Source organism: Wyeomyia smithii, chromosome 3, assembly GCF_029784165.1.
Source record: "Wyeomyia smithii strain HCP4-BCI-WySm-NY-G18 chromosome 3, ASM2978416v1, whole genome shotgun sequence".
NCBI classification, from domain to species: Eukaryota; Metazoa; Arthropoda; class Insecta; order Diptera; family Culicidae; genus Wyeomyia; species Wyeomyia smithii.
Window position 1 is genome coordinate 237,610,112 of NC_073696.1, and position 26,208 is coordinate 237,636,319.

General features: G+C 38.0%; 1 protein-coding gene across 3 annotated transcripts in view; it reads right to left on the bottom strand.

The window, feature by feature from the left end:
* The window catches only part of LOC129729237 (ABC transporter G family member 20), a 102,892-nt gene that overhangs the window by 29,046 nt on the left and 47,638 nt on the right, over window positions 1–26,208 (bottom strand). The window contains exon 1 of one of the 3 annotated variants that reach the window (XM_055687737.1): window positions 8,487–8,524. The exons of the other annotated variants lie outside the window; for them this stretch is intronic. The gene's annotated coding sequence lies outside the window, so the exon portion shown is untranslated. Of the gene's footprint in view, window positions 1–8,486; window positions 8,525–26,208 lie in introns of those variants that run through there. 3 annotated transcript variants of the gene reach the window in all.

The following is a 26,208-nucleotide window of genomic DNA, read 5'->3' on the forward strand; positions in this document are numbered from 1 at the left end:
TTTCCCAAGTTAGGGGCGGCTCATAACAGCGTCTGACCTGGAGCGGGCGACTGAATGAGGAAACGTGCTGTCTCGAACACCATACCCAAGATGGCAGCCCCATCACGAGACTCGGTAGCGTTGCCCTAGTAAGGCAACCTATCTAAACTATTACACTACGAACATTCAAGAAAATATAACTCGGAACATTCGGTATGGACCTGAGCAACGAAAAACGAACCACGAGTGGAAACTCGGTATCTGGAACTACAAGTCGCTAAATGTTGTGGTCGGAGACAGCGTGCTGCTCGAGCAGCTAGAACCCCGCAAGTTCGGCATCGTGGCTCTGCAGGAGATCTGTCGGAAAGGTGAGAAGGTGTGGAAACTTCAAATGAATTGTTCACACGACTTATATAAAACAACTTTATAACGACTATAACCACCACTCTTACATTTCCAGTACCAACAAATGGTGGCCTGTTATTAATAGGTCATAAACAAATTGCACAAACGAGTTGAAATTTCACTCGCTGATGATTGTTTCTAATACATACAAAACAGATGACCCACGAAAATAATCATGGCTCTTCAGAAATTATCAAGACAATTCATTGATAGAATAGGGTGTTGGTATAGTGATTAAATACAACAAATCTACGTGCGATTTCAGATTTGTCGTGAATATTTGCCTTTTACTTCGTTAAAATTTACGCCCTTCGAAAATATCACAATATAATAGTAATCAATATCATATATTTTTTTTAAATTTGAAATAAAGAAAAAAGTAACAGATGAACTCTAGAGGAATGGGCCTTAGGTATATATTTTCGATCGGATTATATTATGAAACGTGCCTTTAGCACTGAAAAATGGTGTTGAATATTATTTTAGCACGCCGCTTGCGCTAACGAGGCAGCCATGTTGATAATTAGCATTCGTTGAATGGGTACACCGATTGCCCAAAGGTTTTGTCCGTTATATAACCACTATCTATAAAGTTTATTTCGGTAAAAATATCGCAAAATAATTTAAAAAAAAGTACATTGAAACATCAAGGTGAACTAAGATGTCATGCACTATGTACTAATTATTTGAACTTTCTTACTCTTTTAGCGAACTAAACGAGGAGTAATTTCTGCTAAAAATTGGGGGATGGAATCGTGAAACCAATTAAGCAAGGCTTTATAAAGCTACTACAATCTATAAAAAAATCGCCGTCACCATCTTGATTATTGTAGTAGAGAAAATAATATAAAAATTTTCCTAACTAAACCACGCATTAAGTAATATATTTTGAAATTTAAGTAAAATAGAAATATTCAAACATTGATCTGAGGTTATTAACGTTGATCATCGTTAATAATAATACTAAAACCGAAGATCGTTGAGCAAGACAAAAAAGAGAATTGAAACAAATCATGGCCGATCAGATTAAACGATTTTCTTGTTTTAAGTAAATTGAATGATAAATTTATTGATTATGATTTACTGTCAAATTTATTTATGTTTAATCAAACATAAATTCCCTGGGTGTTTAAATATTTTATATAATTTTGAATATTATAACAGTATTTTTGATCTGCACTGTATTTGATGGAGAAGAAATAGTTCACGCCATAAAATCACATTTACAACTGATTTAAAACTGAACTACAACTTTTGCGGCCATATTTCAATTATGTCTCCACTATACGTTTTGCTGTCAAACACATACTCACCACTGTTGTCTCTCTTGCATTCTCAAGAAAAAAACTAGTTATAAACATGTTATAAATCAGTTTTTACAGCAATTTGTAATGTATTTACAACTTCAACTTGTTATTTCGATATAAAACATCATACCGATTTAAAACATCAATGCGAGTGAATTAAAACCCAATGTTTTCCCTATAACTTATTTATGACTTATTTATAGCTTTTTCCTTTCATGTTTTTCGTGAAAGGTGTTGCATGTTCAAATTTATTCACTTATGTTCGAGCGTCTTGATAGAAAAATTTTCACTACACTTTTCACTTTTTATTCACTTTCACTATTTAATTCTATCACTTTTCAAAGTGATAGAATTAAATAGTGAAAGTGAATAAAAAGTGAAAAGTGTAGTGTTGCATGTGTTACTTGGGTGATACGCGCAAGTTTTTTTGAGAAGCTGAACCAATCACAAGCGAGCACGAGATGGTTGACAGGTGGCAGCAGTTCTTCGATTAGCAACTCAATAGGGAAGCAATGGGAAGAGGCGGAAGGGAAGTCATGCCTACAAACGGCAGCAGTGTTCCAGTTCCCGATATCCTGGAAATCAAACGAGAGATTAGGTCACTCAAGAACAACAGAACCGCCGGCAAGGACAGGCTACCGGCAGAGATCTAGAAACATGGAGAAGAGACAACGGCACTCCACTGGAAAATCTCTAGGATTTGGGAGGAAGAGAGACTACCGGAGGAATGGATGGAAGAAGTTGTATGCCCTATCTATAAAATACCGCGGCATGACGTAGATCAACGCTGCCTACAAAGATCTCTCCCAGATTCTACTCCGCTGTCTATCTCCTTTAGCGAAAGAATACGCAGTATCATGCGGGCTTCACACAAGCACGCGCTACTACGGATAAAATTTTCACTCTTCGGTAGATCCTTAAGAAATGCCGGTAGTACAACGTTTTCATGGACTTCAATCTTTCGCAGGATGCCTCGATCTAGGAGCACACGCCGCCGCACAAAACTGACGATGTACAAAACACTAATTAGACCGGTAGTTCTCTATGGACTCGAAACCGTGACGCTGCTCACGGAGGACACACGCGCACTGGCCGTATTTGAACGGAAACGTGTTGCGGACAATCTTTGGTGGAGAACAAACCGAAAGCGGAGAGTGGCGTAGGCGTATGAACCACGAGCTGCAGGCACTACTTGGAGAGATTCTCATTGTGTACCTGACTTGAGGTCGGGAGGCTACGATGGGCTGGGCATGTCGCGAGGATGCCGGACGTCAGTGCGGTAAAATCGGTTTTCTTCAAGCACCCCATCAGCACCAGGAATAGAGATAGATGGCTAAATTTGACACCGATAATTTCACTTAACTCGAACTTATCCGAAACATGCCAGAAAGGACAGAAATGGTAACAAATGTGTTGAAAGAGATGGTAAAGGTAAAACTTCAAAGTAAATATTAAAAAACAAACAACGAAAAAAAAAACTATCCTGAATAATCGAGTCTAAAATACCAAATAATTGAGTCTCCGGATAATCGAGATCGATCTGTACAGCCTAAACAGCACTATCAAACTTTGATATGATTTTGCGTGTTGCACATTTCAACTGTGTAATTGAGGGACAACCAAATTATGTTCGTGCTGACGTTGATTGGGTGCAGACATGAGAGTGGAGATGGAAATGTAGTTGTAAAGTCGAATTAAGCATCTTCCAACATTTTATATGAAGTTTAAACAATTTAGCATTTTCAGCACACCGAACTTTCGTTGGAAATCGGATTAGTTTGGTATTGTATTTCACCAGGTTGTAATAACCTGCCGATTAATGCAATTCTAAATTTCATTCAATTATCGTATAAATGTATCATCATTAGACAGCATACGATATCCGTACTAACATAGTATCATCCCCCTTCTTGTCTGGTTTTTGTTTGAAAGGAATTCTCACTCGCAGACAGTATGTGCAGTAGGGAAAGCGAAAAAAAGCGAACCGGGAATCTGATACAGATTTGGAAAAATACACCGCATCCCGACGGGACTTGAATCCGCAATCTCCCTGTCTTCGGCATGCTGTTTTAACCAATTAAACTACGGGGGACGGTGGTACTGTTCCACAATTTATATCGTATCACATTCCACTGCCCACTTATTCTATTGCCCATCCCTAACTACACACACTGCCTCGCAAGCGTTATTTATAGACTGAAAGGAATGTCTCATCACACACAGAAGAGTCAGCTGATGCTGATAACTCTTATAGACCTGTGTGCTCGAGACCAAAGTCAGTCTGAGTCGTGCTTGCAAGTGCGACACAACAACGGAAGGTGCTCCGTAGGGCTAAATTTTTCGAACTAAATTTATATTTTTAAAAACGGCTTTTACCTGTTAACACACAAGATCTTTAGCAGATAGTATGTGCAGTAATGAAAGCGAAAAAAAAAAGCGAACTGGAAATATGATACAGATTTGGAAAAATATACTGCATCCCTACGGGACTTGAACCCGCAATCTCCCAGCTCCAGCATGGTGTTTCGCTTTCCCTACTGCACATACTGTCTGCTCAATGAACTTGTGTGTTAACGGGAAAAAGCCGTTGTTAAAAATAGAAATTTAGTTCGAAGAATTCTAACTATTTTTTTTGTTAGGGAATTAGAATTACGTTGTCCATTGATGTGAGCTTTTGTAATATATCCCAGTCAATTGCTATACGAGTCCCCTTGCAAAATACAATGACCACTATTGTTGAGTGATCGGGTACCTGTACCGACACGCTCCCAGTCAGTTAAAATATGGTTTATGAAGCCAATCACCTTCCCAGGATTCAAAGACCAAACCTCTTTGGGCTGTAAACGACCACTGATATCTACTCGGACAGTGCCCCGTTACTAGGCCGACGTATGTAGCTCTTTTGTTGAGCTCTAGGTGCTTTTTCGAATGATTCTCGTTTGGTGTTATAAATCATTTAGAGTAGGAACACTTTTTGACATCCAACCAATAGGCTATCACCTATTGTTCCTCCCAGCCTTCAAGCTCCATTTTCACTGCACAGTTTGATATACCGCAGAAAGGTTCTGGGCCGATAAACTGTGATTTGGATCCTTGCTTTGCAAGTTCGTCTGCCTTTTCATTCCCACCAATGTCATAATGCGCTGGAACCCAATACAAATTTACTGAGTTTGTTTGACATAGACAATCTTGGATGTACATTTATAAGCATCAAGTGCTTTCAGTGCAGCTCGACTGTCAGAGAAAATACAAATATTTGCATGTTTGAATTTTCTAGTCAGACACACATTCGCACATTCAAGGATTGCAAAAAGCTCTGCTTGAAACACTGTTGGCTAGTGTCCCATTGCCACTGAAACATTAATTCTAACTATAACACCGCCTTTTTTCAAGTTATGTCATTCCCCTAGTTTTGCAAGATGCAAAGTGATTGAAATACGAATATACGAAACATGAATCCCATTTCGTGTTGGAAAAAAGTGGAACATGACCGATGGAGCTTTCAGTCACACGACAATATAACATTTTCTATAATGTTGCGGATCGAAAAGAAGATAATCAAATTCTTCTAGATAGTAGAAAACGCAGCACTCTCAGCCACGCAATGGTTTATTATACTGTTGCATGTTGCATATTGCAGCTGTGCGGCTTTAAGTTCTGTTAGTGCATTAATGATTCGCAAGCAGCTAGTTCTGATTGATCGAAATTTGCGTTTAAAGAAGGCTTAACAATTTTCAATAGTACAATAGTTCGCATAGATTTCATAGAAAATAATATTTTTAGCATGTCATCTCCGATGTCATTCTATTTCTTCATATTGTCTCACGACTTCTGTTTCAAAAGGGCCTTTCCAAAAACGTAACTGATTAATAAAATATTCTTGATCAGTAAATATGTGACGGCTACACGCCTGTATGGGTTTCTGCAGGAGAACATAATGGCTACGCACAATATACCTTTGAAAGAACCACGTTTATTGAAGTGCGTTTCTGCGTTACTAGTACTCGGGATTGGCCTTCTTACGGTTTATTGTTTTAAATCAGATCCACATCGTGTAGTCTAATATGCGTGGCTCCAATAACATTGAGTTGTGAAAATCGGTCTCAAATAAATAAATTTAAACAATTTTGTACTACATTGAAACAAACCATGCACGCCTGTGAACGGCCTCAAAGGCATTGATAATGTCTCTTGGTCTAAACCGATATCAAATATAAATAAGCTAATTGTGTTTCTCTAGTCAGCCGGCTGACTATAGAATAAACCGAAAATTGCTAAATAGAGACGGATAGGAGTTATGTGTATGATCGCATCACTTATCAAAGTGAATCCTGATCCAACGAGCCCACCACTACTAACTAAAACCTCCTTCCTGTGACCTTTGTGGAGATGCAGAGGTAAACTCGGTCTCCGAATAGCAAGGGTCACACTAACATCCCTTCCCTCTTCCCACCTGATTGCAAGGACGTGGCCGGCGTCGTTATTGATCCTTTAAAGTATTGAGCCACTAAAACTTGTCCAATAAGGATGGTCGGTCACTCCCAACCCCATTCAGTTGATTCACTGTACAATTTTACTGATTCGGATCAATCACGGAGTGCAACCATTGATATGTGCAGTCAGTCAAGCTAAGCTAAGCTAAGCTAAGAGAACATACAGCAAAGAACTGCAATGCATGTGTATCGAGATTTCACTTGCTGCATTTGTATTGACGCAACGATCAGGTTCATTTCTGTCCTCTTTATTCACAAATAATCAGAATATCACCCGTCAACCTCAAATGTCTAATTAGAAACACCACTGTTTCGTTCCTAGAGTTTACTTGAACTGGAAATAGTGTTGTATTTTCAAACAGGTCCAAAAAAATTTCCATGAAAGTGCGTGTTTTAGATAGCTTGCAAGAAAGCAAATGTTTGTGTTTTTCTCTACCCAGTTTATGGATCGTGATGTATCTTCAAGACGATCGTGATGTATCTTCAAGACGTATTTAAAGCCATTGAAATCGTCTACGTTTGCATACTGTATGATGAGTAAAAATGATACTTGGAAGCTCTTGTTGTATTTTTTCTCTTTTACAAAATACCGTGGACTGCCTCCATAATCGAGTCGATCTTCAGCATTCGTGTTTAAAAGCTATAATCTACCACTCCAGTCTGAGCTTAAGAAAAAATTTACAATACAATGTATTATACAAACCAAAATGAACGAAATTAGGCTTTGAATCGCTAAAATGCATATTAAAACTAATGACTTAAAAATGTTGGAAAAGCTTCAACGTGAAAACAAATCATCGATCGGGCTTAGAATCACCTGAAAGTACCTTCAAATCGCAATATCATAAAGTTACTTTAAGTACAGCATGATCCTCTTACTCACCTTCTAGTGCTATTTAAATCGTAACCAGATATCAAATTGTTTGGGCGAATATTTCGAGATTTATGACACAAACCAGCTTGCACAAATTGCTTGCGACACTGGCAGAGTTTAGATACAAAACATTGCGGAAAATATTGTTTTTATTCTTTTCTTTCAGTTTTTATAATAAACACTCTACATGTATTCTGGTTTAGTTTTGAAATGCTCACTAGTGAAGATTACGATGATTAGTTAAGCAATTTGTAAACAAGATTTAGATCGGGTAATAATTTTGAAAGAAAACTAGCAAATAATTATTTTTTCGATCGGTGAAAATTAAAAAAGTGACACTTCTGAATTTGATTGAAGTTTATTTTGGAACAACTTTTTCTGTTGCATTCAAGGAAAAAGCTACTCGACAGTAGCTGTAGGTCCTTATATGCCGTGTATTATCTTTTGTTTTATGTAAAGTGTATTACGCGACACGATGGTTGCTCTGTAAAAAATCGAAGGCTGAATTCATGTAAAACATAAATAATGCCATGCGTCAATCCACTGTTTATTTCCACAGTATTTTGAAACGCAGTTTGAATGGTGATAATTTCAATCAACACCAATCTAATAGCCAGCTGGACAAAGGCTATATCAGTTTAAAAAGATACATTTACAGTTTTGCTTGAGCAAGTTTTCCGCCAAAATACACCAAACAAACCATTCGAAGAAATTTTCCTTTCAACTCAACACTCATTCGACGTAACTATTTATAAACAACCGACCGCTGCGTTTGTTGGTTCCGAGAGCCACAGATGCAATAAATCTTCGACAGAAACCTCCGGTGCCGCACCGATGCAGACCGAGAGAGAGAGACAGAGCAAGTTGGAAAAAGAAACTGTTCTCCTGGGTTGATCTACAACTGTGACAAACGTCGTTGCCGCCACCGTCACCACCACCGGCACAAGTTAGTTTGTTTCAGTTTAGTTGTTTTTCGGGCTGTTTTGGGTCACCATATCTCCACTCACTCGGCAATGCAGTAGTACTTTCTTGCTGCGGTTCGGTGGTGCTGAAATCGAAATATGTGAAAATAGCTGGACGAAAGGTCTTCCCGGCTGAATCACGTGGACGGGGGGTGGTGGAATAAAAAAAAATGAAACGGAAAAAAAAAAAACAAACAAACAGATATTTTTTCAACCAGCAGTGGGCGCATCCATTCTGTCATTCGAAGGACCATGTTTCTCCAGTTAAAGGAAAAGTGGTCACAGATTTGCGACGTCATGCGGATTTTAAAAGTATGTTGGTGTCTGCGTCTGACAGGACAATGCTGGTTAAAAATTCGAGTTGTCTCTTCGTTTGAAGAGTTACTGTTTATTCTAGGGGTTATTGAAACATACCTATAGCTAAATTTATATTCGAATAGTCGGTGTTTGAAAAGAATCTATTCACCTGATTAACAGTTTAGATTGTTATTTTCAAAGTTTGCCTCTACCTGAAATGAAAAAAGAAGGAAAAACACTTTGAAATATGGTTTATAATATTAAAAATTGTAAAACGTTAACCAGTTTTTGATGACTTTGATGATCACTTTTACAGATTTTCGGCACCTTGGTTTTTACTTATGCGTCGATTTCTAGTAATATGAAGTTACTCGTCGAAATGATATTTGGTGACAATAATAGAACGTTTTCGAGAACGTCTAACGTTATTCGCTTTTTGAGTCTCTTTTCTAACTTTCGCCGAAGTTTTAGAAAAAGGAAAGGAAAAACCTCTTATATTCTTTGCTGAAACAGTCAATTGTATGCTCATGCTATCATCAAAAAACAGCCTATGATGAAATTACTCCCAGTTTAGTTTATTCGGACAGGGAGCTCGTTTTCTAGCTTTACCGTCTGGAGGGATGCTGATAGGTTTATGAACATGCATCGTCGTTCAACTAGTATATTGTTCCACTCAATTAGGCGTTCACCGGCGGGTCTCCCACTATTAAAACAGCTTTCATCTGTCCAAGTACGGAAGACAGGCTGAACGTCAAAATTTCAGTGAATACCAGAAATGCCACTGGACGCGCCAGTTGGCCGCTGTGATCATTAATATGCAACACCACCCTTTGGACAGAAATTTTCCAACCGGTGGGATGTAATTAGAGCTGGCTCTGTTCTCCTCGTATATGCGGCATGTACTTTCGCACACCGTCGGACAGTAGAAAAAAAGAGGAAAATGCGTTGTTCCAACATTAATGTCGCTCTGCATGGACGCTCGGCTAAGGACTGAAGCACATTATGTCTCATTGCGAAAAGTAATTCTCGCGAAAAATGTAATTTAAGAAGCTCCATTCACATTTCAACACTGATCTCTGCCGGAAGCGGGGCATGCCAAGGGACGGTTGCGTTTCCTGGCGGCAATGGAACTTAGTTGTCCAATTAGTGACCGTCCGGGAAGTTGGGCATCGTTGGATTGTAGTTTTCAGGGTTGTTAAATGTTAGCCCAGAAGCAGATTTATATTTATGAATGCTGTGTCCTGTACCGGCCCGGTTTTTTTTTACCGGTATCACAATACAGAACGAATCCAAATCTTGCGACAAAAGCTGCTCGTTTGCGGAAATCTAACGAGATTATATACTGCTCCAGAAGTAACAATTTTTCGGAATCCAAAATTTTCCCTTTTCAAAGCAGGTAACAAGCAACAATTGCCTCGAATGTGCACTTTAATTGAAATATTATTTGTTTCTTTCAAAGCTCGCAAGGAAATCTATTGTGCATCGTGCTGCTGCTCGTGCTGTCGGGTTTCACACTCGCAAAGCACTTTCGGCGCATGGAGCAGGTTGCAAGGTGCATTGTACGGCAGTCGGAAGTGTAGAAATATGAGCAGAATAATGCAACGTCAAGCTACACACCCATTAAATGCGCCCGGGTAGAGCGCCACACAATTTTGGATGCACTGCCGTGTAGTGCTGCTATTAACTGGCTGTACGTAAGCAGGTGAGCTAGAAGAAATAATAAATATGGAATGGAAATGCATACCTACCACGTGAGTTAACAGCAAGTTTGATAGCGGAACGTATCGTTTGTTACGGACAAAACGATCAAAATGTGACCCGTAGGTAATTGATTTGTCGATGAAAATTTGAATTACACAACAATAATTAGGTAATCCAATAAAAAATAGGTGAAAAGGTTGTTTATAAGATCCGACCGCAAGGTTAATGCAGAATTACGACTTCATTTGCAATAGGTTTGGAAATGTGATCGATATGTTCATATGTTGTTCCCTTTAAAATAAAGCTAAAAGAAATTGTGTTAAGCAGGTATTACACGAAGCAAATATTTGGTATTTTTGGTACGGATTTTATTTTGTGCAAATAAAAATCGTACCAAAAATAGAAAATATTCGCTTCGTCTAATACCTGCTTTAAACATTGTGAAGTCATTTGATCGCGAAGTAGATAAGGTTTCTCTGCCACTCGCGCGTATTTTCATATTATGTTGTCTATCTACCTGTTGTCATACTAGCGGATAAAGTTCTAAAAATGATAGAAAATGCTACAGAAGTAACAACAGAACGAGTGTCATCCTACATGTCATGCAGATGCAATGAAGAGACTTTATTTACCTAACACCGTGCGTGCAGCAGGTGAAACTTTTCTGCCCCTCGGCAAAACATTGCAGATAGTGGTAAGATTCGATTCAAACCACAGTACTACTGGAAGATATTGTTTTTTAGCATGTATTGAAATTTGTTCTACATATTACATGACGATTCAACTTATTGCATGATTCATGGTTTACCTTTCAAGTGTTTTCAAAAGTCTCAAATAGGTTTTATGAGAGTGAAAAGTTTTTTATGTTTTGTTTTGTTTTGAATCTGCTGCTGGCCGATTCAGTTCATCCTCTTGCAACAGTGATATGATATTCGGCTGCTGATATCCGCTGCCGTTATTTCTGCTACCCGCTGCTACTTAGTAAGAATCGTGCTAGTGGCCATCCAATTATAAACTGATCGGTTTGAGCAAAAGCGAGCTCTTATAATGTCAAAAGAGTGTGAAGCTGTGTAGCCGCAAAATTACAGAGTCCGCTTCGTCAAGCGGATGGTCATGGGTTCGAATCGTTGTAGAATCAGGTTGTTCGATGTCAAAAAGGACTTAAGCATGATTAAGATTATTCTCAAGCTCCTCAACCAGTTACCCTTCCTTTACGTTGAATTCTACATATAATACCTTTGCGTGACTTCCTCTTAACAAAAAATAAGTCCCTCTTATCATTAAAACTGGCCAGGAGGACGAACGACGAAACTTCTCTAGCAATTATATTTGGCGATATTTTGCAGGAGGAAGGAGGCTCGGTATAGTAGATCCGATAGCGTGTAAAAGGAAGGGTAAAACCACATTACACACAAGCACGGATAAAATAATAATAATAAGCATGGCACTTCTCAATAGCGGTATTGCAAAAAAAAGGAAGTGCGGGATACAGCAGATACCGGGGCATATCTCACAATAGATCAACGATTCTGGTCGCAGTTGAAAAGTCCAAACAGGAGAAGAATTGTCCAAAGAGTGCATTCCCGGTTAAATGAGTATAATATTCTGTCGACCATGTTAGGAAGAATAGGCAACAAGCGACCAATCAGAGGTCAAAATTGGCGTTTAATCATGGCTTGACAATTTTCAATAGTCGAATAATCTAACTACAATTTTCTGCATTTGGGAGGTTGCATAGATGATTTTCCATTCGATAGCTGTAAGAATGAAGGAAAATGGTTGGGAACTGACACAACTTTCATGACGCTCTCGATGTTTAAAACCTTTACAATCGGTGCTTCTATTGTCGTAAGACGTAATGACCAAAACAAAAGTAATAGCTACCTCTGGTATTACGCACACCATTGCAACTGATCGGAAAGTGTTTTTTTCAGCTGCAAAGTGTAGTCCGGGACGGTATAGTCCTGCCGTAAAAACGAATTCAACATAAAAGAAACTGAGCAATTTCTTAAAAATATGCATAACCATTTTAATCGACCATTTTAGAAAAAAAATGAAACCAGAGCGGTTTTTTTTTTATCGGTACGATGTCTTCGGTAAAGCTGTAGATTGTTATTTTGTCCTTCAAAAACATAAAAATATTATTATAATTTAAACATCTCAAAAACACACCGAAATAATGAGTTTGATTTGCTACGAAAACTGTACAATGTGAGCTTGCATGTAAGGATTTTTGGGGCCGAAGGAGGTTCCTACGGTGGTCTGAGATCCCTTCCTTCTCTGGGAGGGAGGGAATCCATACAATTGAAACACACATTTTTACATAGCTCGAGGACTAATCAGACAGATGAACAAAATTTGAAAAGGAGGTTTTTGAGACAATATATGTCTTTTCTTAACCTTCACTCCTCTAAGAAAAGGTTCCTATGCAAATGAAACACAAATTTCAACATAACTCGAGAACAAATCAAGCAAATTGAACCAAACTTGGAATGTGATGATCTTTAAGATATGTTTCTATGATTCCTATCCTAGGAGGGTGGTTTCCCATACAGATTATGCACATTTATCAACCAATTGTTCCGGAAAAAAGCTTAAAATGGTCGGGATAATGCAGAGAAACCTAACAGCGACTCTGGATTGCATTTTGAATTCTAAGATGACGACTTCCGACTTCCGGGTATTGTTTTTGTTAGCGATTGGCAACGGAGCAGTACCAGAATTTCGCTGCCTTGATTACATTTCTGCAACATTTCTGTCCCTCAATATCCGTGCTTCCGGACATCTTCCAGAATCATGTAAACCATGATAAAGTGCACTCACAATCCAGGCGGCGAAAAACAAAAATGACGACGATTTTAATTTTATCTCTAAAAGCTAAATTCATGAAAATCAACATGCGTATTTTTCCGAGTCTACGTTGTTTTTTAAATAAATTAACTCTGAAAAATAAATATGTATGCCGGATTCAGTTCCTTCGAAATGTTTTTGCCTAGTGATTCGATCTGCGTTGAAGGCCTTTGTGTTCCTATTCACTATTGCCCACTTCTGCATCGAGTGCTGTACTTTCAAAAAGAAGATCATCAAGAGCAATTCGCTTCAACACAGGGAAGAAAAAGGAAGAAAGTACGTGTTTCTTGTCCTCTGCAAGTGCGCTAGTTAGAGCGCAACGGACGAATTTCCGTTCCCTCTCGTTCCTCTGTCGCTAGATCCTCCCGTCCGTGTCCATCTTGCTGAAAACTTTCCTGTGTTAGTCTTTTCTCGCGCCAGGTTCTACCAGGATGGATCAGCAGGTCCACTTATTATTTAATTACGGCCCAAAGCAGGAGCTACAAGACCGCAATTGAAATTTCAAAGCTCACATCGAACAAGTTCCGCGTCAATGGCTTGAAAAACAATTTTTTTATTTGCAGGACTAACTGTATGCATTCTTTAACGAAGTTGTAAATCGCCTGATTTAAAGCAACTTTGTTAGACTTTTTTCTTAAGTTTTCAAATTAATTGATTTAGAGCAATTTTACGTTACTGACTCAGGGTGGGTCCCGAAAAAAACGTTTCTTTGCTCTATTGTTTTCAGTTCAAATTCAATAAAATAGCAAAGTTGTCTTGGGGTGAGCTTAAGAGCTTAAAAAGACGAAACTGTTGGCGAAAAAACTCTGTCGATATCTTCAACAGATGAAGAGTTAATAACGTTTCTATTTTGAAAATAGGACCTTTTTAAATATTGATATTTCCGATCGTGGCAAACACAGAAAAATATCTTTTGGCACCATTTGAAAGAACAAACATTGTATTTACTTTATTGTGAAAAAAATCTGGAGATATACTATTTTTTTAAACAGTAAAAAATTTATTTAAAATTGGTCACTTTTCATTATTTTTCGAAAAAATTATTCACAAAAGAAGTTGTGCAGATCACTTTTTTTGGAACAATGAACAAAATATACATGTTCGGTTTTTGGAATTCGAAGATGAAATTTTTTCCATATAGTCATTGCACAGTTGTACAGTGAGGCAATTTAGGGGGGCACGAGCTTTTCGATGCGATTTTGTGGTTTAAGGTCCATAGTGTCCTCTAAGAAGTTGTTGTCCTTTATTTTTGTGCGAATAAAAATTAGGGTGGTCCCAAAATCGGCGAAATAAAAAAAAAACTTTTTTGTTTGCAGAAATAACTGATGTCAATTTGGCAAATAAATTTGAGCTTTTTTCTACTAAATCACTTCAAATTAAATTTCAATAATTTTGGAACTACTCAAGTAAATAATGAATTTACCACCCAGTTTAAGATACCTAATGAACATCAAAATAATTTACATGTAGTTTGGAACGAATTGTGAGTAGTTTCAAAAGCCAGTTCTAGAATATTCCGTTTGAGCCTTCGCTTGTCCAAAAAACGGCTGAGTCCCGGAAGCTCGAAATTCGGCCATAAACTTTTTTCAAGGTCATTTGGCATCGGAAAAGGTTGCGTTTTCCCAATTTCATGTACTCCTCCCTTGGTCAATTTTCGAGGGTCGAAAAATCACAACTTTGAGCACTTTGAGGCATCCCTAAATCATGTCTGATTGAGCTGAAATTTTGTACAGATCATTTTTTGGGGCCAATAAAGAAAATGTTCATGGTCGATTTTTGAAAGTTGGCATGGCCCTTTTCGCTGCCACCCGTAATCAAAAAACCGGTATTGACTGCTTCAAAAACAGTGCTTGTCATTATGTAAAGATACTGGATTGCAAAAAATGCGGTCCGTATCACAGTTAGGCCACACAGCTTAGGTGGCTATAATAAGGTACGCTGCTGTAATAAGGCACGGTTTGGCAAGTGTGGGGAGAACCACGCTGAGGATTCGTGCAGTGGAAGTACTGAAAAAAGTATATATTTACATGCAGCGCAGGAATAAAATTAGATGTAAAACGCGAAAAATGAACACGGACTGAGGATGTGATTTAGAATTAGATTTCCTCGAAATTCCCATAAAACCAAAGTAACAATTTATGTTTTATGATACTCTTGGAGACTTTTTTAAAACTTATTTTATACTTGTAAACACCAAAAATTTCACCAATAGACATAAGGTTTTCAATAGGCGTATGTTACTTGAGAGAGTAAAGTAGGAAAGTACTTGGGAAGAAAAGTACTGCGGAAAAGCCGAAACAAATTCCGTCAAGGCTGTGAAATTTAAGGTCCTAGAAGGAGTTTCCACTTCACTTCAAGGAGCATCTAAAACTCCTGTTTTTTTTTTGCACATCCAGCTGATGAAACAAATGCTGGATTGATGAAACTTTCTGACTTTGTGGACTGGATTTTTAAAACATTAAACATACCCGACCCAATTTAAAACTTTCCTAAAGAATTCCTTCCAAGTATAACAGTCATCCCATTACTATGGGCCAGCTAAGCATGATGGTGATAAACAAACATTGATTAAAATTAAATTCATCAAATTTATTCAATTAACATATTTTATTCTTTTTCATGAAGAAGTCATGGTTAGAAATAGCATTTTTGTTCAATGAATTCACATGTGTTTGAATTACAGCAAAATTACAGGCCATCCTAAAACCAGGACAAAATAATGGGCCAATGTTCCCAGTGTTAATGGTCAGTCAGTTGCTCGCCAGGGGACTGGGTAATTCCAAATTGTTTAGTGAAATAACTGTTAGTGTGACTGTATTCGACCTAGAGCATTGAATTAAATTAACAATTTGATTTTGTTCCACAATCAATAGCCATTTTTCTATTGAAATGGTTACGGTAACAGTCATATACACCTAAATACAGAATACAATAAAATGGTCAATAACAATATCGCACGCTTAGCCTTGGGGCTAATAGCGGTCTCGATCAACTAGATTAGTTGAGAGAATTCGATATCGATATTGTTTTTGGCACATTTTGTATGTGTAGGATAAGTACAACGATACACCGTGCCCCAGTGCTGAGTCGAGAAAATTTCCAGCTCGAAAAGATCCTCGACTCGATCGGGAATCGAACCCGATATCACAACCGTGTGGGAGAGCTAGCCGACCGACACCGCTAACCACAGAGCCACGGGGACCACATTAAAATGGTCATGTACTGTGGAATGGGGTGAAATGGATCAGTGAGGTGAAATTGATCATCTGAAAATTCGTCCTCAAATACAACTATCTCAAGAATCGTGTACCTGGCAAAGTTGACCCTTGAGTGCCCCGGACATTTTTATATATTTTCGAAAAATTTCGCTAAATTCGTCAAAACTGAATCAAATTTTATGGAACAAGGTTCAAAATGCCAACATGTTATTGAGTTCACATAAGGTGAACTTAATTGAGGGTAATAATGATGAATTCGGAGAACTGAGTAAAATTATATAAAAAAAATAATAAAGTATAATTTGCAACAATAACTATATCATATTCTCATAGAATATTGTTGATATACCAGGAAATTACAAAATTGTAATTCCAGAGGTAATTTTGATCTTGTGCAATTAAAGTTTTGACGCTGTGCAACCGAGTTGACCTTGCGTAAACCGAGCTGAAGTCGGTCGAACGATGATCAAATAAGACCAAAATTATCAAATTTCATTTCATGTGCAAAATGAATAGATTTTGACCTAAAATTTTTTTGTCTCCTAAAAACTGTGATTAATATATTTAAGTTCCGAAATCATCATTTATCATGCACGTTTCAAATAATAGCATGTTTCCGAATGCAAGAATTTTATGGGTGATAAACGCCACCCCGATTTGTCTCATAGGACCTTATGAAATTCCCGAATTTTGGTTCAAAAAGTACACGTCAATCATTTCTCCAATAGACATAGAAATTTTTTTTGAAATATGCTAGTACTTATAAAAACTAATAAAATGTGATCATTTTCTCCACATTTCATGCAAACCTAGAAGAATTCTATCTTTGTCTTACAGTGAAATTATTATACCAATATTGAGTTTAATTAAAGATTTGAATAGTAAAAACCAAAGCGATTCAGTTTCCTCTTTTGTTTACTCAACTTGCTGATCTCACCATCCACGATTTAAATTTTATTCACATTGATCGAGATACCATTTATGGAGAAGTACTTCTGAGGATTGAGGTTGGCTACTCTTTCTATCGTATTAACTTCGCTCCGATTTCAGGCATCGAAGTTGTCGCATGTCAAATGACAATACAAGGTAAAGAACTTTGTATTGTCTCAATATGTATATCCCTTCAAGAGCACAGATTAGGCAACGTTTGCTTTTCAATGTCCCTCGTCTAACCTGATTTTGGAAGATTATAACTCTCATGGCATGGCTTGGAGTGTCCCTTCTATAGATACAACCACATTTCTTTGGTCTATAACCTTTGCGATGAATCCGCGATTTGGTGCTGTGTTTATTTTTTTTTTTTGAAACACAGATTTACTATCTCCAACTTTGCTGGAGACGTCACATCGATCAAACAAACCGTTCTGCCTCTTATATAATTACAATCTTCAATACTCGTTTAACATGAACTTTTTTTCAAAAATCAGTCGTGATTAAAAAAAACAACCAATAGCACAAAATGACATTATTAGTTATCATATGTGCAACATATGTGCAAAGTTCGAGCCAAATAAAAGATGACAGTTATCAAAATTATCAAAATGGTCGAAATGATCATATCTGTCACTTCTGTCATTTTTTTGTCATTTTTGTCATATAAAATCTTTTTCAGTTGAAAAAAAAAAATTCAAGTGATTAATTGTCCCTCGAGTGCTATAGTATTATACCTCCAGCTGTACGGGACTGTAGGTTTGCAGCCGGCATTTGAAACCGTTTTGCATCAGGACCCCCCTTTTCCGGTTTCAGCCATCAGAATAACTATATATTCATGAATCTGAAGAGAGTTGCAAAATTTACGTTTGCTGTGATTTGGTTTTACATTCGCATTCGCCCGCGAAATGAGAACGACGACGACGCCAACGCTGGGCTTGGCAGCGAGAAGTGACGACTGCTTAAAGGAAACTCCCGATTGCACTTGTAGCTTCGCTTGCTCGGAGTGTCGGGAAAATGTTTCCCCGGGCCGGGCAAAATTATGAAAAGCGGTAGATGGAAAATAGAAATTTGATACTGCTTGATTTATACATGAAGTGGCCTCCTGATGGGATTGTTTTCTCACCTGGGGGTGAGAGGAAATCAAAAAAAGACAAGAAGTTTGTACAGGTTTAAAAATTCATTAAACATCTTGAAATTGAATTAATACTTAAATACTTTTGCTGTATTCAAACTCAAGTGAAAAGTTCGTTCCGGTGATTGTTTGAAAGAAGTGCACATGAAATAGTTTATATGCTCGCCTGTACTATATAAAAACCAGGGGATTTTAAATCAATATTTGCTGATGGAAAAAATCATTTCACGCACAGCCTAGATGACTGACCTGATTGTCCTTCGCTTGAAAAAAAGTTTTTCTTGTTCAGCTAAGTTTTGCTTCCGTGGACAAATATATTAGCACTAACATTTGCATTTTAGTGTAGGAGTAACATGCCAAGTTGAATAACATAACATTTATTGCTGCAATTGAATGTTGCGCGACAACCATGAAATTTTTTGTGGACAAGCAGGAATGAAATATAAAAGTTGGATGATTTTTTCCGAACTAAAAATTGCATTTTGAGTACACATTCAATCATCCTTTATATCACAGAGCTGACTTAAAGAAACAGTACGATTCAGTTCAACCGTGCAGACGCGCAAGAAAACGTTCAACTCCATTCAATCGCAGACTATTGCAAACGAAACTGATTTTCTCCGAAAATTACAACCCCGGAAGATCGATTTTCGTTCATCCGTTGATTGCCACCGTCAAGGTCAACAGTGCCGGAACGGCACCGAGACAAAATTCGAGACGAGGAAATAAAGCATCGAAACGATTCCTACTGGTCGGTCTCGGGCGTGTGTGTGTCGAGAAAAGCAGAGCCCGTGCTTCAAGGTGCATGTTCCTAGCGATGAGTGCGCAGCTCCAAGTGAAACCGAAAGCTTTGTTGCCCGGCATTACAGCGAAAAAAAAAAAACCGCTTGGTTCGATGGGGCTGAGGAATGCCGCGCGATGCCTTCGACCGGTCGGCTGTTTAATTCATGGGTATTTTCCTCGCCAATCGCGGCTCGAAGACCTTCGGGCTGTGATGCGGTTCGCGCTCAAGTTCATGACTCACACGGTACGCAGCAGCTATATTTTACACTCTACAGATATAGAATCTCGTCGCGCGCGAAATGCGTGTACAGTAGGGGGAAATTTATATCTCCGTCAGAGACGGTGCCAGCGGCAGCAGTATTTTTCCATTATGACCCTCGGCGACCGAGATGAACATCTTTGACCTTCGCTTCCTACGACAACAGGACGAGAGCGGGGACAACAAGTCAGAGATTGCAGCGAAATTGCATTGTACACCCAATTACACCCTGTGGGAAATGAGTAACGGGCCTGTGTGAGCTCCGGGAGGTTGCTATTATTCATTTTTGATTACAACTCTTTAATCACACAGGTTGCCTCCCTTCAATTGGAGAAGATTTTCTTTTAAAAATACCTTCAAGACTTGAACCGAAGGGAAGTTGCCATGTTTTGTCATGTGATTCTAGCGTACTGGACATAACGTTCTCATCCAAAGACAGGTTTGGCTCTCTAGCGGATTATTGATCGTAAATTACGAGATACGTCGTTTCTATTACCCAAGGTTCAAGTTCGCAGCAAACCCACTTGTTCCGGTCGGTGGTACGATTACGCTTGAGCCAATCTACTAGAATCTGGTTCTGTGCTTAACATATAGAATCGTGACGGCCCATTGCCACTTGCCGGCGGTGGTCACAAGGCTGATCGTCGTCACTTGGAAGCAGCCATGCTCGGAGAAGTTCTGCTTGGAAGGCAACGACTTCTACATGTGCGCACCAGTTTGTGATTCTAAGGCCGCTCTGGTTGTAGAGTTTCTTACGATGCAGTGTGACTCAGAATCTTTCAGCTGTGACGGATGATTTGTTGGGCTTTCCAAAATTATCCAATGCATTGGCGATTGAATTGTATTTGTGATGCAATTTTTTACTCGGTCAATGTTTCTGTTCATTGAACTGGTCTATAATGTTTGGAAGATTTATAGGTTGAACCGAGCTCAGCGGACACGATTTCAATGTAAATTCTAGTTCATATGTCAAAATTAATTCAGCCGGTAATTTGCATATAAAGCTTCATGTAAAGAATTTATTTCACTAGAATTCCCAGATAAAGAAAACATTCATGATGTTGGGGCAATTTGGGCTATTAAATAGTAGCTTCTGGTAGCTTAAACCTAAATGCAAAAATTGTTTTTTTACACAAGTTTTTTTTTACAAGAGTTGTTCCAAGTACGAAGATTAGGATTATATTTATGCTTATTTACCAAGAAAAAATTAAATTCATTTTTTTAACATTTTCAACTTATCCAATCAACTACACACTCTTTTTTGTAGGTGAATCGTTGATTAGAGAACCTCAGAGGTGAACTTTGAAAAAATTGCCTTAAGGCACCTCTTGCTATTTTGCTGATTCTACAACATTACAAGTAATTTAACTACTTTAGTGTTATGAAGCCGAGCAATGTCATGCGGTAGAATCACGTTTTTGTACCTCTGCTCGTATTGTGGCGGTTTACCGTTGGAACAGTTGTTCTTGTTCACATAAGCCAAAACGACACTCAGCGTTCCTTGTCTTTTGATTATTCTCAAAAAATACAATTAATTGTAAAAAGCTTTGCAAGCTGTTCCTGCGTTTGACATGGATTCTCATCGAGCATCGAGGCTCTCCAGTTTTCAACACCAAACTTTTCGTCTTTGAAGCAACGGAATTAATTACGGCACGTTGTTTCACTTTGAGTAGCATTCCAGTAAACTTTTTTAAAATCTCGATGCCCTGCAGCCACCGTGTTCTTTGAATGAAATTTGAAAGGAGAAGCACTTTCCGTTAATGACGATCATTTAGTGAGCTCCGGGAGGTCGCTATTATTCATTTTTGATTACTACTCTTTTATCTCTCAGGTTGCCGCCCTCCAGTTGGAGGAGATTATCTTTTAAAAATACCTTCAAGACTTAAACCGAAGAGAAGTTGCCATGTTTTGCCATGAGATTCATTCTAATTTTAAAAGCTGTACCAGTTATATTAAAATCAAACGCGTCTGCTACTGTGTAAATGCTGGGTGACATGAAGCGTATTGGGTCAAATTGACCATATTGTGCGTTGCGTTGAGGCAGGTTCAACAAGGATCTTGGTCTGAGAGATCGTTCGGGAGCATATATATCCAGGTGGTCGAGGATTTCCGGAGCATTAATTTCATTTAGAAGAACTTTACCAATGAATGCAGCTTGCACCTCTAATCTTCTCTGCTCAAGAGTTTGTATTCCTTAGAGCCGACAGCGATCAGTGTAGGCTGGCAGATTTGAGGGGTTGCGCCAAGGGAGGAATCTTAGCGCTTATCGTACAAATTTACGTTGCACGGATTCAATTCTGGCAATTCAGGAGTTGTGGAATGGACACCATACAACGGAGAAAAATTCTTAGATAGACCGCACTAAAAGAAATACAGCGATCTGAGACAAAATGGATCATGGAACTCGTTGGCTATCTTAAACATGAATTCGAGCTGTCGATTAGCTTTAGCGATGATCTCGTTGTAGTGCAGTTTGAAAGATAGCGTAGTATGGGACCATCCACATTTCAAAAGATTTTGACCCCCTTCCCCCTCCGTGGACAACTGCTCAAATAAATTCTAAAAATTTTGTATTGACCGTGGACATTACACATACCCCCTCTCGCCGAAAGCTGTCCACGTGGTATGTGAATGGCCACTATCTAAAATAACTCCTAGATCTCGAATTTGAGTCACTCTAGATAGAGGCCGACCCAACATAGTATAATCAAATAAGATTGGCTTCCTTGTTCGATAGAAGGAGATGACTCTACATTTCTGAACGCTTACGGAAATAAGGTTTCTAGAACGTCATAGGCTGAAAATATCCACCAGTTGCTGAAGCTCAACGCAGTACGCATAATTTCTCACGACTTTCAAGAGTTGAACGCATCGACGTACAATTTATGGCAACCTTCCGGAAGAAATAAAGAAATGTCATTGATGAATATCATGAAAAGTGGCGGTCCTAGGTTGCTACCTTGCGGGACTCCAGAGACATTCGTGAACTGCGCAGAAAACTTACTTCCTTTCTTCACACAGAATGTTCGATTTATCAAGGAGGAACCAAGCCGTTGCACGAGAGCAGATGAAACTCCAAGTTTTCCAAGTTAAGCTAAAAGTATCCTGTGGTCTACTCGATCGAACGCCGCTTTCAGATCGGTGTATACACCATTACTCATGTTTCGCAAGCAAGTCGACGACAATTCGGCTAAATTAGTAGCTGTTTTACATATTGTACCCCAAATCACTGCAATTAGTGTCGAAATGCGAAAAATTGTGATTTTGTTATGCTAACTATTGTTTCAAAGAAAAATGTAGATTTTTGTCCAACCGATTAGAGCTGAAGGGCAAATTCAATCCAAAATGAGTATTTTCGGAACCGGAATGTTATTAGGAGGCCAGAAATCAACCTGAGATACCATTTTGAAATCCGAGATGGCGGTTTCCGGTTTCTGGAAAATAACCTACACTATAAAAAACCGAAACGTTACTGCCAAGTGGATTTCACTTACTTCTGTGCTAATAGATGAAACATTTCATATCCACGTGGAATACACTTGCGTTTCAGTTCACAGCACAAAATCAAGTGTCTTACACTTCGGTTCGCCATATCTTGCATACCGAAATCAATCTTTTTTCACCCAGATTTCAATACTAAAACACGTCAAATGCCAAACAACGTCAAAATACCGTGGATTCCAATAAAAATCGATATGGGTCGATATTCTAGAATGATTGGGTTGGTTTATTAGTATTCATGTGAAAAGAGCCAGCTGGTCTCCCAGCTGGTCTCGAGGGACGGCCATACGGTACGGCTCGAGGCCTAACAAGCCAGTCGTCGTAGGTTCGAGTCTCGGCTCGGGAAAGACTGTTAGTGTCAGTAGGATCGTAGCGCTAGCCCCGCAATTGTCCTGTACACTAAACAGTTGGCTGCGAAGTCTGTGTATAACAAACAGAAGGTCGAGTTCCGATACGGAATGTAGCACCAAGGCTTTGCTTTGCTTTGTGAAAAGAGCATTTGGTATGAGCGTGTGATTTTTTTTCAGTGTAAATGGCCAAGTATTGCCCAATATGAATATTTTACAAAATGTTTTGCTGTATTTCTGTAGAACCGAGAAAAAAAAAAGAACCGAGAAGACACAAAATAAAAAAGAAGAATATCTTCTCATTTTGTAGCTTCTCGGTTCTTTTTGGTTAAATTTTCGTAAATTTATTTAGCAAATTGAAAGTTTGGAACAACCATCCTATGTTTTATTTCAAACGAAGTGACCACAAAAAAGCACAAACTTGGCATCGACCACTGCAGATTTGCCTCAAAGCTAGGGGAGTCATTAATCTGGGTTCAAGTTGAAAAAAACCCAATTTTGGTGTCGATTAGATTACGCCCCGGATGGATTTTCAAACGAAATAAGGTAAGTAATCCGAAAAAATGTTATTTTTGACCAGAAGAGTGACCAAAAAAAGTAACCACTTTCATTTTAAATTTGGTAATATCATTGTGTTCCTCAGAAAATTCTATGGGAGAAACACTTATCACCCCGAGGTAATATGAGCCAATCTCAAGTTGAAACATTTTTACGAAAATAGTTTAAATTTTTTTACAATTTTCAGACGTAGGATTTTCGAAGAATACTAGTAGTTGATTTTTGAAGTAAATGAACCGAGGAATTAGAAAATAATTTTTTTGACCAGAAGCGTTAGCAGATAGATTACTTTTTTTATTCAAAAACTAAACTTGAATTTTTTGGCAAATGCAGCTGATTTCACTGAAAACTTGATTGCTGCACCGTGTTTTTCGGAAAATTTTACGTAAGAAACACTTATCACCTCGAGGTAATATGAACCTATCTCGAGTTATAACATTGTTACGAAAAACCTTCTCAATTACTTAATTTATTTTTCATACAATTCATAGACGCAAGACACCCGAAAAATACTAGTAGGTGATTTAAAAAAAAAATAAATCAAGGAATCCAGAAAAAGTATTATTTTTTGACCGGAAGTGTTGCCAGATAGATTATTTCAATTTTTTTTTATTAAAATGCAAATTTGGTTTTTAAATACAAAAATAATCTATCTGGCATCACTTCCATTCAAAAATAATTCTTCCTGGATTTCTTGGTTCCTTTGTTTCAAAAATCACCTACCAGTATTTTAACCCGTAAAGACCCTTGTTTTTTGAAAATACTCGTTCTCAGCACTGGAACGGCCGATTTGGGAAAACTTGGAATTTTATTCAAGGGGAAAAGTTGCTTTAAGTTTTGGTAAAGGTGCCACCCATCTGGACCCCTCCCCGCTTTCGTGAGACGCAAATATGTCTGTGTTTTTTTTCTAATTTTTCAAACAGATTGAGCAAACACTGGGAATTTTCATACGTATCAATCGCTCCATGTATCAAATCATGTCAGGTAGAGGAAATATGGTATGTAAGAGTGAATTTTGGAGTTTCTAAATTATTGAAGTACAAAATTACAAAACTACGTATTTTCATAAAAAATCAAATAAGAAAATTGTTCTTCAAATTTTAGGCTCTACATTTTTGAAGTGAGGTCTTCAGAATCAATAAGCGATAAAATATTTATTTTAGCATGCAAATATTTTGAGAAATACGAGTTTAAATTCACTAAAGTACGTATTTTCATGGAAACCTGATTTTCTCAGTCTCCCACAGTAGATTTCAACATAGCTCTTCAATTTTCAAGCTCTATATTTTTAGAGTAATGTATTCTGAATCCAAGGATGGTGAAAGATTTTTTCTGGCATGCACGGATTTCAAGAGCTAAGTTGAAACCTACCGTGGGAGACTGAGAAAATCAGGTTTCTATGAAAATACGTGCTTTGGTGAATTTAAACTGGTTTTTCTCAAAATATTTGCATGCTAAAATTAATTTTTCATCGCGTATGGATTCAGGAGACCTTACCGTAAAAATGTAGAGCCTAAAATTTGAAGAACGGTTTTCCTTAGGGTGTTAAGTGTATTTTGTGTAAAATTTTCCAAGGAATACTATGAAATAATCAAATTTGAAATAAAAATGGCTACATTTGCCGGAAAATGTAAGTTTTGTTTTCGAGTATAAAAAAGTCTATCCGACAACACTTCCGATTAAGATTTATATTTTTTTCTGGATTTCCTTTTGTTTTTTTTAAATCATCTATCTGTTGTTTTTTTCGAACATCTTACGTGTATGAATTGTAAGAAAAAAGAGACTTTGAACAAAAAATGCGTGACTTTGCAACAAAGTGGGGGTTCCTACAGAGCGGGGGGTATTCCGATCGACACCAAAATTGGAATTTTTTTAAAGTGAACCTAGATGAATATTTTCCTCAACCAAGCTTGGTTTCGCTCTTTTGCTGTTTAAATGCTCATTCGGCTATATTTTGCCAAGAAGGCAGAATTCGAACAAGTCATATATGAATCACTCGTCTGGATGCGGCATATTTTTACAAATCTGTATCATATTTTCAGTTCGCTTATTTTTCGCTTCCAATGCTGCACACATTGTCTGCCTTAATGCACTTGTGGAGACACTCTAGCTTTACAATTTGTCTGAACATTGTAATGTTGAAATTGCTCTAGTCCCATAGCCAGAGTTGTTTTATTTTCGTAGGAACCAGAAGAGTAGCTTTTCCGGTTTTACAAGCTTGGCCTGACTTTTACGGCAATTTCGAAAATACAATTTTTGACAACTTGTAGAGATAGAGTGTCTATGCTTAGTATATGAGTTGTTCGAATTCTGTCTCTTTCACAAAATACAGCCTAATGAGCATTCAAAGAGCAAAAGGGCGAAGCCAAGCAAGCCCTCAACTTGGAGCCGAAGCCGTGATGGTCGTGTCCAGGACACTTCGTATGGAACGACTCCTGTGTTAACATCATTTGATTCCTTCAAATTTTCAGTTTATTAAAAGATTTTCTCGAATATTTCAAAATTTATTGCAACTTTGTTTTAAGTTCCAAAAGTGTAAAGATATCATTAATTGGAGTCGATTTTTCGCCTTCTTCGATTTTATTTTGCTTTAAAATGACTGCCACAGC